At 34.5% G+C, this 20757-nt stretch overlaps 2 long non-coding RNA genes across 4 annotated transcripts; one reads left to right on the forward strand and one right to left on the reverse strand.

Moving 5' to 3' along the window:
• Positions 1-3438: 3438 nt before the first annotated feature.
• LOC134545090 (uncharacterized) lies at positions 3439-7441 on the forward strand. The gene is made up of 2 exons (XR_010078263.1): positions 3439-6246; positions 7053-7441. It is a non-coding gene; the product is annotated as an uncharacterized LOC134545090 (long non-coding RNA).
• An 87-nt stretch (positions 7442-7528) lies between these two features.
• On the reverse strand, positions 7529-19701 carry LOC134545089 (uncharacterized). Of its 3 annotated transcripts, none has more exons than XR_010078262.1 (5): positions 19184-19701; positions 18802-19027; positions 14484-14600; positions 12930-13847; positions 7529-12235 (listed from the first exon to the last, which is right to left on the reverse strand). It is a non-coding gene; the product is annotated as an uncharacterized LOC134545089 (long non-coding RNA). The 3 variants fall into 3 exon arrangements; XR_010078261.1 differs by having other exon boundaries at positions 12885-13847; XR_010078260.1 differs by having other exon boundaries at positions 7529-13847; positions 19184-19699.
• Positions 19702-20757: the final 1056 nt, after the last annotated feature.

Genomic DNA, 20757 nt, shown 5'->3' on the forward strand with positions numbered 1-20757 from the left:
AATTCTGTTGACATGAGTTTCATGATGTGTAAAGAACATGATTTAAAGATGCTCTTCACTCGTCTTTCTGTCAGGCTTTTAATTCATGCATGGTGCAAAAATGTAAACAAGATTTTGAGTGGTAGGGATGTGCATCGTATTCATGCATCGTCACGGCTTCTGCAGGATCCTATTAAGAAGCAGGCTTTGCAAAAGTTTGTGAAGAGGTCTTGCAGAAAAAGTGAGGCTATGTAAGCCTGAACTAACTAATATCGTTTAGTGGAATCTGTGCGATTTAGTTTCAACAAAAAATAGTTTGTTTTTTCGTGTCACAAGGTTAACATTTGATAGTAACTGAGGATTAAAATACAATGTTTTGTTGCCAGTAAAGTACTGGTCATACATGCCTATCCAGTATTTTTTTTCTGATTTTTATTTTCTTTTTCAATTTACATTTTTTTTTATTTAATGACCTATTATTTGTGTTTATTTCATTTTTGATGCCAAAAATTCTGTTGTCATTATCACTATTGTATTCTGAATTTTGACAAATGGTTTCATGACTGTATTAATTTATTTACGAAGGGGATGACAGTAGCTTGTTTCTTTTAGCATACCTATTATGTCTGACTGGAAAATTTAAGTTTTAATGTGACACATTATGTTTTCAAACTTTTATTAGTGTGATCTGTCATCAGTTTAGAGAGAAAGTCAGGATGTTAAGAAAAATATTGGATTTCTGACTTCCGTAAGGAAATTTTAACGTGATAAAGGTTATAACATGGAAAAGAAAACCTCGTAGATTTCTACTGATTGGCTGATTGCTTTACTCCTTGAAATAAGCTGTGCTGGCATGGTCAGTAATTATGTTTTAATTTTGGGCTGCACATTATACTAACTTAAGTTTATGAGCTGTTAAAGTTGGTTTACATTCTGTTTAAATTGACTAAAATTTTGACATGGTTTTGTTTTATATCGAAATACATTTCACTAATGCTCAATTCTACTACATAACTTATGTGAGGAAACAGTTTTTATTAGCCATATAAAAGCCAGTCCAAGATTATTCAAATGTCCTTAAGTTAGGATTTACAGGGTGGCCACAGACCTGGAAAACAGGGAAATGTCAGGGAATTTGAAAAAGGTCAGTGAAAACATGGAATTGTCAGTGAATTTTGTGAAAGATCAGGAAAAAGGTTCACCTATGGGTTTAGGTCTACTATACATTGAAAGAAATGAAATTCTTGATCAGTAGTGCCAAAAGAGTTCAGTGTTCGTTTTCACATGTATGTTTTTTACACAATCGTTATGGAAGAATGGATTGGTTGAAATATGTTATGTACTTTGGTTTAGCAACTCCAGTACATTACTGAATTTTCTAAATGAACGCATCATAAATTTGACACAATGTTGTATGCAAACATGCGTGTAACAAGAGAATACAGAAGTATGTGCTGAGTGACAATTAATGATAGCAAATATGAAATTGTAAAATGTTTCATAGGTTAGATTGGTTTTCTAACGCATTTGAATTTGTGCTATCAGTCACTGAGGTTTTTATTTATACTCGGGGAATTTGATTTCCAATTTTCTGTGGCCATCCTGATTTAGGCAATCATAGTTATCCAGGGAACACTTGCCATGAAAGGTAATTTATTTTGTGTTTTGTCTGTTTTAATATTATATATAGACACAGATTAATAGTAAAGTAATCTTAATTTGTATTACAATTTTATTCTAAGCCTGTTTTATGAACTGGGAATGTTGTAAACATAAGGAAGTAACACTTTTTTGGAATAATTTCTTTTCTCTTTTAAGCAGCACAACATGCTTGTCTGGCTGTAATTGATGTCACTCTTATGTTTAATCATTACTGTTGTGATTAGGAATTTGTGTTTGTTCAGCAAATTGTTATTGAAAAATTAAACTTTGGTAAGATTTGTTTCTATTTTGTAAATAATGTTGTGTTTTAATTGAAGTATTGTCATCCCAAAACATTTACATAGCTTTATGTTTCTGTTGTAATGACAACTAATATGTTTTCTGCTTACATGTACCAAACTTTCCTCACTTATGTCAAGTAGTATCAGTGTTTTTTAAATTTGTGCAGTGGTAGTGTACATATACATATGTCATGAGTTATGTTATCTTTGAGGGTTTATTTCTTTTATATAAAAGTCATTTCTTGAGCACATTGGTTTTATAGTTATTTAAAAATGACATTTTAATCATCTCAGGAGGTTTGTGTATACTTGTCAATTGTAATGCATAGTGTATTAGATACTTATGCATACTATTCATTACAAGCAATTCTTGTACATACGAAAACATTGTGGAAGTGTATTTCAGTAAGAAATAGCACCTGACTTGTGCCCGTTGTTTCTTTTTATACAAATAAATGATAGGAAAATTGCTTTCGTTAGTGTTTATTTGTCCCGCAGAGTTTTTTCTATGAGTACCAACCTGTTTGTACTTTTCCTGCACATCTCTTGTAAAAATATTACCTAGTTTATTAGTAAAGTTATCTTTATGCATAATTTATATTTTTGACAAAGGTTAAACTACTCAGTATTCTTGCAATTGTGAATTATTATACGAAAGTACTTTAGCCATAATAAAGGGTACCATCTTAATTTAGTCTTTTTTGCAGCTTATTTCAGTTAAAAATGTTTATGACACTTTTGTTGCACTAAAAATCATAAATTTGTTTCAGAAGATGTAACAGTAGTCGTACAGCCTGTCCCTTAATATCAATAAAACAGTTAATCAATACTAACATTGGAAACAATCCACGAAGTAGTGTCATGTCATTGTGTGTGCTGCTGGGTGCTGTAATCATCCTTATTAGCTAGATTTGCTAACAACTGTGCACTGAATGTCCCAGATATAAAATCATGTCTTATTTATTAAACTTTTGTGTGCCAATTATTATTACACAGTCTGCGTGCAAACCTCAGCTTGGGTAGTACTGATGGAGCACTAAATTTCCTGCATCATCATCCAATAGATAGAAAATTGCTCTTTGTAAGCCCCAATTTATTAAAATCTTAAAACTCGCAATAAACATACTAAGTTACTGTAAATTAAAGTGACACATGAAGCCTAAAATTTGTATTCTTCAGGGTGAAAGTTAGGAAAGGAGGGTAATTTTATCAAATTTATACATCTGTTGCATGCAGTAGCTAGTAGCATATAGTTTTCATGGTGTGTGCATATATTGCTGAAGCACACTATGAAAAATGTGTGAAAGTTTCATGAAATGGCAGCCCCAAACCACATCTACTGAAGCAATTGCCCTTTAAGGTGGAAGGGTAATGTAATTTTATATCTAAGCCAGTGTATATAACCATTTTCTGATGTCAGAAATTGTTGTTATTGGTTGAGTGAGATTAAATGGAACATCCTTTTTTTTTGTCCATTGTCCATTGTCCCATGGAATATGGAGGGGGGGGGGGGGGGATAAATAGTAAGTGTAGAGAAATTTGGAGAACTTTTTTTAAAAATCCAGAATCATCACGTAGGTAACAGGAATAACGCGGGCATTTAGAGGATGTTTTACAGTGATTATTTTATTTTAACACAGCAGTTGCACAATAGGTTTAGTCTCTTATGTGAAGCCAGACTTAAGAACTGAATGTAATAGGAAAAATTTGATGGTAAAATTAATTAAATTGTGAGGTGGAACCATGTGTTATTTTTTTTTTGTGCTTCTATTCTAGAAGTCCAGCAACTACTTAAATTTTTGTGTTGGGTTTGTCTAACTGTAACATCTGCAGAAGCATGCATACATTCATATCATACAAGTATCTAACAAAATTAATGTTATTGTTGCTATTTTAATTATTAATACACATAACTAATGGTTTTCAGACATTCGTATGGATCTTACACTCCCCCTTCTGACTACAAAACTTAAAATTTTCCATTTGTAAAGGTATTTCTGAATTAGTTTGAGGAGAGAACAGTATATTAAGTTGGGTTTTTATTCGAAAAGGTACATATATGCAAACTTCTCGGGGCGATGGCTGTGAAAAAATCCGTACTTAAAAAATAGGTTATGTTTAGAAACTAGGGTACGTGGACCTATTTTGCTACAAAGGATATAGTACACTTTTGCATGCGCATGTTCGTTAGTTTGGTGTACAGCCGTCCGAGCGCTGTCGCAATAGTCGCACTTGTTCTATGGTCAGTTTGCATTCTATCTCTATATATATACTCTCTTTTCTATGTTTATAAGTTTGCAAGTTAAGAACAAATATCCATGAATGATACGGGGCTCTTGGTTTGCCTATTGTACTTGCACTTGGCAATTGTTTTATAAACTTAAGTTTTAATACGTCAATGTATTAGGTCCTCATTTTTTACATATCGTTAAATTGTCAATGTGTAGCAAGTATATGTATGTACATCGTGTTTTATTTCTTACGAAATATTTATGTCTTGACTCATCTCGACTGGTACTGTTAAATTATTCAGTATTTTACAAATTGTTTAATATTTCAAAAATAGTCCTGCCCTATAACTCGAATCTTAATATATATATAACATAATTTAAACATTTGGTCACAAGCGTAATATTCGCATACATTATGTGGAGAAGTTAAAATATTCTAAATTTAAAAAAATATAGGTTTGCTCATAAAATTAAATGTGTGCTTGTAGGAAAACCCACCAGAGTTTCGGGTGTTACGGGACGTGTAAGTGCACGTAATCCTTGAACATGACATGCGATAGAGTCCAATTTAATTGACCATTGGTTGTAGAATTATAACTAAAAAAATATATTAAAAAATACATTATCAATTTAGTATCTGAATTCATCTCCAAAAAACCCTGCTCTATACGATGCCCAATGAAGATTCCTGCTGTCCCGGGCTTCTAGTGCTGAAACACTGCTGAGTGGGTGTGCCTCGCCTAACGGTCCGCCCTTAGCTAGACACGCGGCTGTTCTCCTCAATGGGACAAAGAACCGGCAACACCGGATGAACACGTGTTCCCGCCGGCGCATTCCTTCCACCCTTCAGCCCACTCGCTGCCACGGTCATATTTCTGTCTGCGATCTCTCGCTCTCATCTCCACCCCAGCACTACCTGGTGACCATGATTCACAACCGCGACCTTGAAGCTTGCCCTTAAAACGAAATGTATAGCACTATATGAGAGTGTGGTGGACATAGAGAAATAACATACAATTGCTGTTTGTATGTATATGAGCCTTTGTCCTATAAAAAAACTTTTCATTTGAAAAAACAAATATTTGGTCATTAATTGAGATAAAAACTATCCTACCCCTCAAGTTGGACTAAGTTACGTATATGCGCAAAATGTCATTAAAATCGGTTAAGTAGTTTCGGAGATTAGCGTGGACGAACATCGTGACACGGGATTTTTATGTATAAAGATATATCAATAAAAATATACAGCATTTCAGCTAGGTATATATATCTATATTCAAAATCATAACGACTAAAATTATGTTATTTAAAAAATTCTTCTGTCTGAATATGCTTACTCATATCAGCCTCAAAGGCAATATAATATTTTATAGTTATTAAAAATCAAAATAACTATATAACTAAAGATCAGAATTTTCAAACAGCTTTCAATCTATCTTATAAGTTCTATTTTAAATGTAGTGCAATAAAATCTCTCACAGAAAACTCATTTATTAAATTAACAAGTTATTGTCATCTTATTTTTCTGAGACATTTGCCCAAAATGCAGATCACGGCCATCGCTGTTTTCAAACCACGTTATTGCGCACTGCTTCACAAGAAAAAGTCAGCTAGAACTCTGAGGGCCGCTTGCAGAGTCCCGCCTCAAAACTCCGAGGATTCTCCGAGTGCGAGTGGAGTGTGAGTGGAGTTCGAGATAGAATTGAATGATATTACTCGAGATTTCTCCGTGCGTTGCAGAGTCGTCAAATGGAGGTTCCTCGAAGCCGAGTGGAACTGTTACCACACGCCCACGGGGAAAAATATTTCTCTCGATGTTCACCGCCTTGTAAATGTAATTTTTGTCTTTTTTATGTTGGTGATTTCATCCGAAACATCGATAGAGTTTCCCCGCTTCACTCTTTGAATTTTGAAAAATGGACCCGATGGGTATGAGAAAGTTTAGTACTGAAGAAAAGGATATATTGTGCAAGCTAGTACATAATCATAAATGCCTTGAAAACAAGCGAAGCGATGTCACATCAGTGACAGCAAAAAAGAAAGCCTGGGAGCAAGTTGCGACGGAATTCAATGCGCAAGAATTCGTGCAAAAGGTAAAGTTTAGTTTCAATAAGGATGCATGATAAAATATCGCCAGGTTTGTACGCAATTTTAATCAATAGTTTTATCGGTGGTTAGAACTAAAGTACCTATCTGAAATAATTTTTGTCTACTGGCCTAACTTCACACTACAGAAAGGTATGTTTATAAATTAATACTGCTTTCTTTCAAACAACATGTGTATGCTATTTGCTACTGGCGTTAAAACGTACACTCCTACATGTATGCCAGTTGAAATTATAAAAATCGTTAGATAATTCATCATTTTACCAATCATTATGTATGACCCCAAGCTGTGACCAATTATTTTGCTAGTACACAACTGAATTGAATTAAACATGTGTCGGGGTAATTATTCCATATCACATATCCAAGTTTACTCCTTGATCTTGATGGTATGATCATGTGTTACACGATGCTTGAGTGTGTTGAAAGAGCCTGGGTGCCACACACAAACAATCTCGGGGTCTTGTGGGAATATTCCTTGATGTGCATTTTACTATTATCATTATAATGCTACAAGTTTATTTTGTCCAGGTTCCTTCAGTGTACTAAATTAAAACAAGCATAATGTACCACAGATACAATATATACGGTACAAGATCATTCCATCTGGATGAAAGAATAAACTTTGATATTACACTGAACGTTTACTCAATAAACTTTTATTTATTTGTTATTATTTCAGCTTTAACTTTTAACAATTAAGTATTAAGAAAGTTGGACACACTAAAATATCTAGTGCATATTTAACTTTAGTCACTATTTTAGGAATTTATGCTTGTTATTTTTTTTATAGCGCACTTAGTTGCACTAAAAATATGAAGATGAGGAGGGAGCTGGCTGCAGAATCCCGGTACAGAATGGGAACAGGGGGTGGACATTTCATCCTCAGCAAGCCTGCACTTGATGCAGCAGTGCCTCACTTAATGGAAAATCTTGGTTTTCTCTGGGACAGTGATGCTGTTGCGGTGGAAGAGGCAGCTGCTGTCCCAGAGGAGACTGCTGTGGAAGATGTGCCTCGTGATCCAGCTCCTGCTGCTTCAACTGCACCAGTCCCTCAGACTTCTGCCCAAGGCAACTATTTGAATATTGTATTGTGTCTGTTCTCATACTTCATTCAAAAGTAGCAAAATGTCCAGTGTACTGACCGAAAACATTTGAGAAATTAGAAAATGGTGGTTTGAGTACTAATGATGCTTGATTGTCCTGCAGAACACAATTTTTCATTCCTAAAAGTAAATGGTCAGGATAAATACATTAAAATGCCATATATTTTATTTATTTTATTTATTTTATTTATTTAATATTTGTTGCGTGCCTTCCTACAGCTTATGGCCTTGGGTGGTAGGCACGATACAAACAACACTGATACATACAGACAGAACAAAACAATACAAAATACAAGACAACAAAACAAAAACAATACACACAACATGCAACATACAATAAGTAAATAATTTCTTTACAAATTTATAATGCAGGGAAAAAAACTAACTTGAAACAATATAATTATTAACCACAAAAAAAAATAAGTTATGTATAGTTGTATTTTTTTAAATTTTATTGTGCTATCTAATACAGGAAAGAACCTTGCATATTTATTGTAATTTTTAGTGATTCTGAATAATAGATCATTTGTTTTACTTAACGTACAAATTAAAGATTGCGTACGACTATTGAAAGTAGGTATTCTAATTCCAGTATTGTGAAGAAAATAATTACAATTAATTGTATTTTTGTAACAATTGTATACAAATAATGCATCATATCATCATCATCATCATGCTCCCCGATGAACTAACACATTGCTAAGGGTAGATGGCAAAATAGTTTGTGTTGGTTGATTGTGCAAAAGCCACTTATTGTAAGTGATAACAAACAGAATATTGTACAAGTAATGGGGAAAAGGAGGGATAGTATATAACGTAGTAGTTATCAACATTAGGAATGACTGACACCATCAATCTGAAGTCTGGTTACAAAATTACACTTTATAATGCATGTTTCAATCATATGTATTTGATTAATACTACACCCAATTCAGACTGAACATTTATATGCATTAGTTGAATTCTATCTCATTCGTGCACTTAGACATTATAGGCTGATGTTGTATAATTTTAAATAATTAACATTTATGTGATAGAATCTTCAAATCCAAACCATAAAGGTGACTACTAATTGGCATATCTCAATAAACTTCTTAATTTAGAGGCAAATTTGTTAAACATTAATCTCACAGCAGATGATTATATTTTGTTTCTCATCCTCACAAAACATATTTGCATTCTTTGTATATTTCAGAAGACCCAGCTTCAGACAGTTCTTGTGAGGATGTTGCTCCTACTCTTCAGCCTCGATGCTCTACTACAGCTGCTAATTCACACAAACCTTTATTTTGTATTTGGGTGTATAATTTTCAAGAGTCAATTGCATGCCAAATAACGTAGGTATATTATTATTAAGTAATATATTACATACAAAGCAGACAATTGTATTGTTGCTTTAAGAATTTCATGTTTGTATTAACTATGGCAATTAAAACCCAACAACTTATTCGTAGCAGATGTAGTATTTTTCATATATTATTTTTCATCACACACTCATGAGTCATCAACTTACCTACCCAGTGGCAATAATGATATTCAACTTTACGTAAAGTTGGTGAATGGAGCATTGTTAAATACATGCAACAATGTTAACACCATTAAGAGAAAATTGAGAAAAATAAGTCAATCTTCACTTGGGAAACATAATTAACTTTTCCATCCATTTGTACATTTATATATTTTGTTTTCGTTAAATGTATCTACTGATATTTTAGTGTTATCCAATTTCAAAGTGAAATCTCGTTCCGAGTTATTGGTACAATATTTTAATTTAACTCACACTATTGATACTATAATTGATAAAGTATATTGCTACAGGTCACTACATAGTCACTTAATTCTCATTGCTGCACAGTAATATTTGTAAGTTATGTTGTCTTAAACTACACATTGATACCACAAATAATATGTTAAAATGGCAAATGTACCTTTAAATATATCAATGTCAATAACTTAGGTTAACCAGATGTACCATACAAAGCCTAAAGCAATAAAACGTTTTGCATACACCCAAATAATGAAAGGAATGTGGTATTGCCTGTTTGTTTTATCACCTAGTTTTCTTATGGCTTGTACCCTCTTGTGCAGTAAAAACTACTGAGTTTTAAGGACACCTTTACTTCATCTTCACCACTATAAAGAGGTAGAAAGTTTGTAATATCACAAAACCTTCAACGGAATAACAAAGTTAAATAGTTAGTCTAACAATTAATTTCAGAGATTAACCCTCTGATACCACACATCAAATCTAAGCATAGTGTACATCTAAAATTTGTAGCCCTGGTGTTTACTTAAATCACCACTTACATTTACTTAATAGGTTCAAAGTTAGACAGCAAAATGTGCCATTTTGAATTTAAAGGTGATCAAAATGAACAATGAATTGGACAGTTTTGTTATACATAAAAGTTTTGGGCCACAGAACTTACGAAAATTGAAGGACTTTGAAGTGGCCCTTAATAAGAGACAAAAGTATTTACTATTTATGTACAAATATATATATAATTATTTATTATAAAACAGGGTGTGCTGAATCACAAAACGTATGAGCCAGAATGAGTTACAATAACATTTCAGGTTTACTCAAAGGGGTACGAAACACACATTAATACCACATCCCGTAATTCAAAATTCAAAAACATCAACTCACAGAAATTGAACATTTTCAGATTCATACTGAAAGTAATAAACATAAAGTAGCGGTATGTGAAATATGTATGTAATGTACATGTATGTGTACATGAAATGTTTTAGCTGATGGAAATTACATACGGCATGCAATATAAATTAATGTGTGTGGCAGAGCGTTTAAATAAAAGTAACAATTTAAATAAATAATAACATGCAAAGGTGACCATAAAGTATTTTGTATTGTGTAACCATATTATAAATACATGAAATACATATATAGTAGCAGTCAATATCAGATCTAAAACAGATGGCTAAAGGTCTCCAGAGAAACATCAGACAGAAATGTACAAGAATTATGAAGGGCTTTTAACACTGTGTACTATGTTGTGATTTGTGTTAATAGTATTGAAATACTAAGATCGTGAATAAAATTAACAACTTAAAAATTGTTGCCACAAGAAATAACATACAACACAATCAATTACAGTAGAACCCTGTTATAATGAATCTGAAGGGAGTAGTTTATATGTTCACTATAGAGGGGAAACTTTATATCTGGGAAAACTTTTATATTGGCAATTCATACTCAAAAGCATAATCTTAACTACACATAGGCCTAAGCCAAGAAAAGAACGAATGAAAATACTCAAAGCAAGTTTTATGAGCAAATGCAGATATTTTTAATACACTACACATGTACAAACTTTCTATTAATGGTTCTTCGACATCGGCGTATTTTCATTTTTTCAGGCGTTTAATACTCTGTGACGTGTTCGCAACTTGAGAAAGAAGATTGTTCAGCTTGTTTAATATTGTACTTAATGTGGATGTTGCAATTCCCAATTCCTTTGATATTAACACATGCGGGACTGTGGGGTTGGAGTCTACCTTTTTAATAATGTCCAGTTTATCTCGCACAGATAATGCCTTACGTTTTTTAACGCGTTTTTCACCCTTTTTTATGTATGTATTTCTTATTGAAGCACATTTGCAGCTTAATAACACGAAATTCTTTTTACCGTCAAAAGTAAATAAACGAAAAATAACGAGTGGCGCATCAAAGATCACTACGTATCATTTAGTATCGCAGTTGCTATAGCTGGAACGAAAATTTCTTACTTTCTATGGAAAAATTTAGTCCACAGAGTTCTATCTAGTGGTAGTCTTACGAACCTTACTCTATCAAAATGTCCGAAACGTGAACGATAAAAATGAGACGTAAAAATATTCAATTTGCTGCTATAATGTACATACGTATTTGTGTAATTTATGTTTAATTTTGATAACTTATTAAATGTACACGCGTTCGCCCATTCTTTAGCTATGCAGGGAAAACTATTTTTTATTTTCACCAAACTGAGCACCATTTCTGGCTACACGTAGCCTACTGAGGCAACTCGATTACGACTTGTTTATAATATGAACAGTGGACAATCGAGTAGCATATTGCGGAGAAAAACGTTAATGTGATCCAGAATAGACGTTTTGTGAAAAAACTTGTAATTATATGAAAATATTTGAGATAAATGTGCATTATGTCGGCAAAATTTGTTCGTTATACACGGGAAAACGTATCAACATTGACAAAAGTTGTACGCCATATCCAATAAATTAATACATAACCTCACATCATTTTGCCGGGACCGAGATGGAAATTTACAATAAACGGGAATTCATTATAGGCGGGTTCACTATAAACGGGTTCTACTGTATATACATACATTAAAATGTTATAGTTCAATAGGTTCCATAACAATATTTCTTGATATTATCTTGTTATGTATTAATGCATGATTATTAAACAATTAAAACAACTGTAACAAGTAAAATATTAAAACGTACAATCTTTGCTTTTGGCATTGCATTTAAAAGATTTGTAGCTGTACTTTTGTATTTTCATAACTTTACCCTTCTTGTCAAAAATAAAAAACATTGTAGAAGAATATTGTTATTTTTTTTAAACAAAGAAGGGTAGTTCAGTGGTAAACCACACGAGTGCTTATTACAAGCCTAGGCAAAGTATGCCCACAATTTCCCTGAAATGTTTGTCTAAATAACATGCAAAATCATTAAATAATAAATTATCTTCAATATGATGTAATTCCTGCATGTATGAATGTTCCTGGTCATGCCCACCGAGGATGATGACACTGCTCTGCACACACAGCAACTGCACGTTGCCACTGAGGGGCAGCACCGAGCACTTGAGTGGAGCCACGACTGGCGGCAGCAACAGGATCTGCAAAACAATCAACTAATTTTCAATGTTCCATTTGGAAACATTCTTACCCAACACATCAAAGTATTTCAATCATGAAACCAGTTTTTACCAACTGATTCCCAATGTTTTTGCATAATAGTTGAATTCACAGTTTCCTACCTATTTTCACCACACCTGTATATCTAAATGTTTTTAAACAAATATATTTTATATTACTTTTCTTTCTTAAGATATAAACCATTTTAACTAAACAAACGTAAAATGAAATAAGATCCTGCAATACAATCCTATATCATAGGTAAGTGAACAAAATGATACTTGAGACAACATAAATATGTTTGCACAATAATACTTTTAACAAAACATTACCTATTTCATCAAGTTAAAATACAAAAGAATCAAAAAGCAAAAATATAAACAAATGTACTTCTTTACTCAGACATTTGTAAAAGGCTGCATTATTAGAAAGTTCATGTAAATTTCTTAATTTAATTGAAATTTGTTTACAAGTTGGAAATAAAATGCCAGGGCCTGTAGGTATGTGAAGGATTAAAGAAACTGCAATGGAATGGCTTAGCAACAAATGAAGATATATCATTGAATTATTCATAAGTAGCCATAACAATGAGTGCAAAAATCATAAAATATTCATTCCAGCCAAACAAACCTAATATTAAACAGTACAATCAGGTCACGGATTTCAAAAACCCACATGAAACAATGTGTGTAAAAATCATTTCAAAACAGCTAATTGAAATGCCGGATGATGAACTTGTTCCTGATGGCCAGGCGCGCCCAGGTCGGAGAGGAACTGGTGGGATTGGCACATCATTGTTGCCTGTAACAAACCAATCAATATATTAGAATGCAGGCAATAATTGTTTATAGGTAGATTATCATTACTATAGTGTAAATGGTCTCTACCTTAGCTTTGTATCAATTATAAAACATGTTTGTTTTACACACACGCACGCACTCACACATATACACACATATACACACTGCAAGTTGTGTATAAACAACAGAAGACACCATCAGAAAAATACAGCAAAAAGCTTTTCATCTGGCATGCTAGGGTTTGCCTTCTGTAATGTAGCACCAGTCGAGCCCCTCATGTGCAGATTTCTTCAGGTGGATTTTGCCAATTGACCTTGGCTGCCAAGATATCTAGTTTGCTTCAATGTTTATTGCCATTGCCTGTTTAAATATTTGTACAAGGTTCCTATTTTATAGCTGTTTATATATCACATTATAGGTACAAAAGCATTTGTATTTTCAAAGAGGAAGTAATATGTAATAAACATCATTGCAATTCACAAACTGAACAAGTAGGTATTTGTACTATGCACTTCATTTGCAAATAATACACTAAGTTACAGGGAAGAAAACCCAGGTGTCGCCAATACTAATTAATAATATATAACAAAACACTTCTCACCTACAGCTCAGCTTCTTCCACATAATCATTGTGCCTGATACCAATGTTGTGACAAATGGCACAGGCAACAATGATAGCTGCTGTTGTCTGCAGCTTGTTTCATAAAACAAGCTGCAAGCAGGGAAAGCGCTGCTTCCAAACACCGAACATCCTTTCCACCAGATTCCTCGTCCGAGCATGAGCCATGAGTACCTGTGTGATTACCTTAATGTGTATCATTACTACACATAATATGTACATTATACACATGTAAAACATGCTGGTTCACACTGTATTCAATAGAGACAACCTTAATATCACAGTTGAAACCAGCAATGGCGAATGTCACAAAAGTTTTAAATTAATTTTCCCTAGTGCAAATAACTTTCAAAGAATGTATTAATACCATATATCTGTGTGTGTGTGTGTGTGTGTGTAAACACAATTTGTATGTATAGATTAACTATCTAATATACTTTCCAAAATGTAACATTAATATAACAATAATTGAAAATATGTTCATAACAATAACTATTTGGCTGTAGAAGAATATGTTTCTCCCTTGCTTGGTGGTTTTACAATAATAGATGTTTGCACTACAAAACTTTGCTGTAGTCTATTTGCACCATGTTTTACTTTGCCAAAACAATTACGTTGAAGTTTAGAAATGAGTAAAGCTAAGGTGTTGGAGCAACAAATTTTGTTGCGAACTTTAAGAGTTAGTATATGGAGATTAGTCCAGTTATGACACATTTGCAAACAATATATTATATGTATTTCACATTATTTAATTTAATCACACTTGCAGCTTTAAAAATGCTGTTAATGTTGTTATGAAATATGTCATACCTCTGCTCTGCATCTGTACGGACTGGCTGCTCTGGTATGGGCATGAACAGGTATGGCAACTGTGGGTAACCACTGTCTCCCAGCAGCAGTCCCTGCACACGCCCATCTTCGAATAAGCTAGAGAACATTTCAAGAATATCATAAACACAAATTGTTTCAAACTAACCATGTTTTTCTGGTTACTAGTAGTACATACAATTGTGACATCTATTTATATATGTGTATAAAGTCTAAACATATACCAGAAAGTGCCACTCCCACTACTGGAATAATTTGGGTAAGGCACATTATGCTTCCCTGAGCAAAGATTGGAGCGAATGTCACACCTGTCCACCAACAATTTGATGTTATTCTGAAGAACAGTCTGTTTTCAGTAAAAAACTTACACAATTCCACTGTTTTTTTTTTTTAAATATTTCCTCACATTTACATTTTCTTAAAATCATACTTTTAGAACATACTGTTACACCTTATGTACCTACACAAATATTAGTGTAAATGGTGAGATCAGTTGGTTACATTGGCCATGTCAACAAATCATGAATACAAGTGAACAGTTGGTTAGCTATGTTAACAATGCTATACATTAGAAAGAATGGATAGTATGAGGTTTAAGTTCTGTATCACATATCCAAGTTTTTCCTTTGATCCTGATGGCAGGATCCTGTATACATTGAGCCTTAGATAATTGAAGTTTGCTGTTTTCAATTACTCTGTCACTAGGTAATGGACAAAATAAACACTTGAATCAAGTATTTGAGAAACAACATAAGTCACAAACAACAGATTTTACAGAAAGTGAATAAAATGTAATAGTCCATGGCATGTGGCAAAATATGTATATGTGATACTATGGATACATTACAACGTTAATTTACTTCTCTTTAATGTGAAAAAGAAAGATATTGTATTTACAACCCCCCCAAAAACTATATTTAAAAATGCTGGACTTATGTTGTTTCTCAATTTCCTACATAAACTAAAAATATATTGTTCTGAAATGTGATATTTTTGATTTAAGGTAGTCATAATATTCCACAAAACATACTATTTATTTGCGTACACAAAGTAATACTATAATTTTACTTAGAACATAAAAAATACCAATAATTATATGAATATAAATGCATCCAGTTCCTAATGCACTAATCTTGCTGATATGAGAAAGTCTATACGATGTAGGTTTTTAGATCTACCTTTGTATATGCGACTTACACCAACTTTAACATTGAGAGATCACATTTTAATATAAATAAGTATGCACATGTCCCTCTTCAAAATGCACGATTTGCTGATGATGTGCGGTAAAGTCTACATTGATGTGATTAATCATCAGGCTGGTTTTGCGTTACTTCTGTTACACATGTTGGCCACAAGAATAATTAATTATAGAATGACTGGCAATCTTCTGTGTGTGGCAAGTAGTTTTGCAACTTGCGGAGGTCATCTATTTTGTTCTGGTTGATAGGGATGCAACCTGCAGGATACCCCATGTTTTTTTGGAAGAACAAGGTCCGCAAGTGTGCATTTTAGAACCCTAAAATGACGCTTGACAAGGGAATCAATGAATGGTCGTGCCACAAGTCCAGCATAGTTACTTGCATAACTGAAGTGCATGAACTGACTTGGTTTGAATCTAGTTTTCTGGTCTCTAGGCACAGATATTCCATAGGACTCTTGTAACAGCACATTCCTCTTAAAATACTTGGGCCACCATTGCTTGATGTCGAGAATGCTGATGGAATCTGCTATTACAACAGTGCAGGGGCGTGCCTAGGGGGGGGGGGGGGGTCGAGCGGGACCGGACCCCCCCCCCCCCCCCTTCCGGGGTTAAAAATATTTTAATATTAAATTCATAAAATGAAAAAAATTAATATTTAGACTTCATAAAACTGACTTTTATGAAGTTACTGCCAGTATTTTTAGATAGCCTAAATGTGTCGTTTTGCCTAAAGGCGTTTTGCCTAATTTTAGGCAAAACGCCGTTAGGCAAATCGCCGTTAGGCAAAACGCAGTTAGGCAAATCGCCGTTAGGCAAACCACTGATAGACAAAACGCCATTAGGTTAGGTAAGGTTAGGTAAGGTTAGGTTAGATTAGGTTCGGTTCGGTTAGGTTAGGTTAGGTTAGGTTAGGTTAGCTTAGGTTAGGTTAGGCTAGGTTAGGTTAGGTTAGGCAAAACGCTGTTAGGCAAATCGCCATTATCAAAATGCAGTTAGGCAATTCGCCGTTAGGCAAAACGAGGTTTTGTCATCATAGTAACATTTTAGGCAAAACACCATTAGACAAAATGCAGTTAGGCAAATCGCCGTTAGGCAAAACGCCGTTAGGCAAATCGCCGTCAGGCAGAACTCCGTTAGGGAAAACGCCGTTAGGCAAAACGCCGTCAGGCAAAACGCCTTTAGGCGAAACGACTTTAGGCGAATCGCCGCAACGAATTCATGTTTAGGCAAACCGCCGTTAGGCAAATCGCCTGTTACTCGCCTAAATCAGCAATATTGAACACGTATTTTTCAAAATTTTCCCGGGGGAGGATCCCCGGACCCCCCGCCTAGCTGGGGGGTATTCCATACTCCCAGGCCCCCCGGAAAGGCCCTAGCCTTCTGCCTGACCCCCCCCCCCCCTCCCAAAGCAAAATCCTGGGCACGCCACTGCAACAGTGAAGGATCTCTTGCAGGATGAAGTTACAATTATCTCAAAATTCTCCTTGATGGTGTATACTCTGTCGTACTTCTTGATTTTGCCTTGGAGTACTGAGAAATCCCTATCGCAGGGCAGGAAAGAGTGTCCTCTTATTGGGAAGTAATGTTCGATACGTCTAAAATGTTTAAGAGAAGTCAAAGCAGACAACATTCGTATGAATGTATGGTTCTTACTTTGTGCGCTGCACGCATCTGAAAATATGTACAACTCTTTGACTCCCTTCAATGACGTATTCAAGAACTCAAAAACAAATGAACATACCTCATTAGGCCCCTTTGTTCCAATTCCCTCACGGTACACAAAGAAAGTTGCATTGCCATCTTTGAGATTATGTATGCAGAAAACACTGATGGTTCACTATCTAAGGTAAAACACCTCCTGGACTGGAGTGCAAGGCAACTGTAAATTCTGCGTGAAATCTATGCAAATGGCTCCCAAATCACCCGTTTTATCAGCTTTGATTATCTCGCTGATTTCCTTTATTTTCGCTGAAAATTTCTTTTCTGATTCAGCTACTTTCTTAACACATTAAATCTATGGCTATACGGGAATCAAGCAAATTGGTGCTTTGTGGTGTTTGAGTGGGGTATTTGAGAAACAACATAAGTCCTGGACTTATGTTGTTTCTCAAATACATAGCAACTAGAGAAGGCTATATCTATGGAATGATTGCGTGGACTTCAGTGGTTATTTGCTAGCATGTACAACTACCCTCCAACAAACTGTTATTGTTGGTAACTCATTTTTGCCAAAATGTGGACTTATGTTGTTTCTCAAATTCCCGATTCACTTGTCATGTAACAATTAATTATGATCAAATGTATGTATCTGTGTGTGTGTATATGTGTATGTGTGTATGTGTGTGTGTATGTGTGTGTGTATGTGTGTGTGTGTGTGTATGTGTGTGTATGTGTGTGTGTGTGTGTATGTGTGTGTATGTGTGTGTGTGTGTGTGTGTGTGTGTGTGTGTGTGTGTGTGTGTGTGTATGTATGTATGTATCAAAACACACAAAAAAGGCATTTCCACAAGACCAGAGACATAATTTGTTTGTATAGCAAAATTCTAGATTTAATGTCAAGGATCTTTTGACATAGTAATTTAAAACAGCATTATGTACCAAATGATGAATTCAAAGCCATGAACTTGGTAAAGTGATATGGAATAATTACCATGTAGGTGACATAACCAATAACACTATTTCCAGGTTATTTACATGTACCTAACCTTGCAAAACAGACCTTTTTCTTAATATCATACACACATCCTTACAACTTGTAAAAGCTATAAATTACTCAAAGCTACTTAAGGTATCAATTTAATTCGATAATAAAAAAATGTCAGGAAATTGACACAATAATTTGAGGATTTTAATTTTACATAATAAAGGGTGGCTTTTAGAATTACCAGATTCAAGAAAATGCTCTTGACAAATTGAAATACTTTACAATCAAGCTACCTACATGAAAGAACTATGTGCTAACATGAATATTGTATTAAATATTGAAATAAATACAAACTAGACAAATTATTTCAATTTATCTCACAGTTCACATTTCATATTAAGGTCTGTCACGAAACATGTTTCAACATGCCTTAACAATCTTTACCTACGTACCTGTATACTTCCCCCCGACCACCGCCGGGGCTTTTGATTTTTATGTGGGTGCAGTCACTCCTGTAACACCGGGAAAGTGTTAAAATCGTAGCTTGTTCAATCGAAATTCATCGCCAGTGGGAAACCGTATCCGATGTAGAGTATGTTGCGCTAAACCGACAGAGATACGTCTGATAATTCGGGAAACTGTGGACTCGCTAACGCCTGTTAACTCGCCTGCCACCATCTGTAAATAGTATTTCACATTGCACCGATGTGTCTATGCAAACCACAAATTAAACACCACATACTGAAGTGCACAATAGGCTAACCTAGGCAAAGAGTGAGAGATGGTATTACTGTAAACAAAAGGTATTGGTTAGTAACTATTATTTCTGCTTACCTGTAAAGTGCCTGTTGCGTAAAATCGCAAGGCAATTAGCAGCTGCAGGACAGGCGGTAGCGGTAATCCTCGACGACTCCGTGGTTCTTCAAACACTAGCAAAGGCAGAATGTGATGCCGAACAAGATCCTTGGTAAAGCGATATCGTCGTCTGAACAGCACGTCACTAAACCACTCCTGTGGATTTTTAAAATCCCTCAAATACTGACGTGGGTCCCTGGCAACGTTTCTTTCTTCATTTTCTAGAAATACTTCATCAATTAAATCAAGAAATTCCACAACAATTGGTTCTAATAACGCAGCCATCTTGAATTCTTTTCCATATTTCACTCCGAGGGCCCTCGGAGTGTAGCTGAGCGTACACTCCAATATTCCTTCGTTTTTACTCGGTTTCATTCGGATATTACTTCGTTTTTACTCCGTTCTCGACTGTGCAATGAAAATTCCTCCACTCAAACTCCACTCGCACTCGGAGAATTCTCGGAACGACTCTGCAAGCCGCCCTGAGCCTCTGGAAGTGTGACCCCACCCAATCAATATTTACAAGAACAATATAATATTAAGAAATAAACTCTTAAGTAGGTTTTTTTTACGAATATGAACTGATTTATTTTTATTTATGGAAGGGCCACGGGGTGTTGCGCTTCGTCTCGGAAGCAATAGCCTGGCTTTAGCAGAGGTTTAAGGTGAATTTTTGAATTCGTAGGCATCGTCTGCAGTTTGAAGTGCATTTCGGTTTGGAATCGCTGTAGACAGATAATTTTAAATACAAATTTTTATTCTTGGTAAAATATATATGCACCTATTTGAGATACCAGACGTTTGGGATAAATTACAATTGAACCTTAAATGTGCAACATTGCAGCTCGTAACCTATAATTCGCACTAAAATCAGAAACGAAGATATCTAACTTAAATATAAAAGATAAACTAGTTTTGAAATAATATCATCTAATCCAGGCCATCATAAAATGGCTTTACAGTTAAAATTATATATAAAATTATATTTATGAAAGCATGAAAGACAAGCGAACTTAATCAGAAACACATAAGAATAATCAATATCCAAAATTTAAAACAAAATATTTTTCCAAAAAAATGGTTGTTGGTTGTAAAGTCGGTTTACGGACTTGTTTAACGTGACGTCATAACAAAACATTGATGAAATAATGATTGCATACTTTTATGAATAAAATTGAATCATTTTTATTGAATTATCGCTATTTTGTATGGATACAAAGAAGGAGTGAAATTAAATCTACAATTTAATTGTTAAATTTACTTTTATTTGCACTCATTAATTCAAATATGTTTATTACTTTAACGAAGAGATTATTTTAACTATAACTTTTATACATGTTTGCTATTTAACTTCTTCCAATCTGTGCGTGCAGCCGGCATTCATCGATTTATTAGACGTTGTCACGTCAAAAGTGTCCCGTAACGCGCGTTGTCCCGTTACGCTGTGTCCCGTTACGCTCATTATATGATTCTACTCGACTGGAACAACCATCGATTTGACTTTTTAGAGGCACATTAAACTTGAAAAACTCCCATTCGTTTCCTACTTTTCC

This window comes from Bacillus rossius, unplaced genomic scaffold (genome assembly GCF_032445375.1).
Source record: "Bacillus rossius redtenbacheri isolate Brsri unplaced genomic scaffold, Brsri_v3 Brsri_v3_scf57, whole genome shotgun sequence".
NCBI classification, from domain to species: domain Eukaryota; kingdom Metazoa; phylum Arthropoda; class Insecta; order Phasmatodea; family Bacillidae; genus Bacillus; species Bacillus rossius.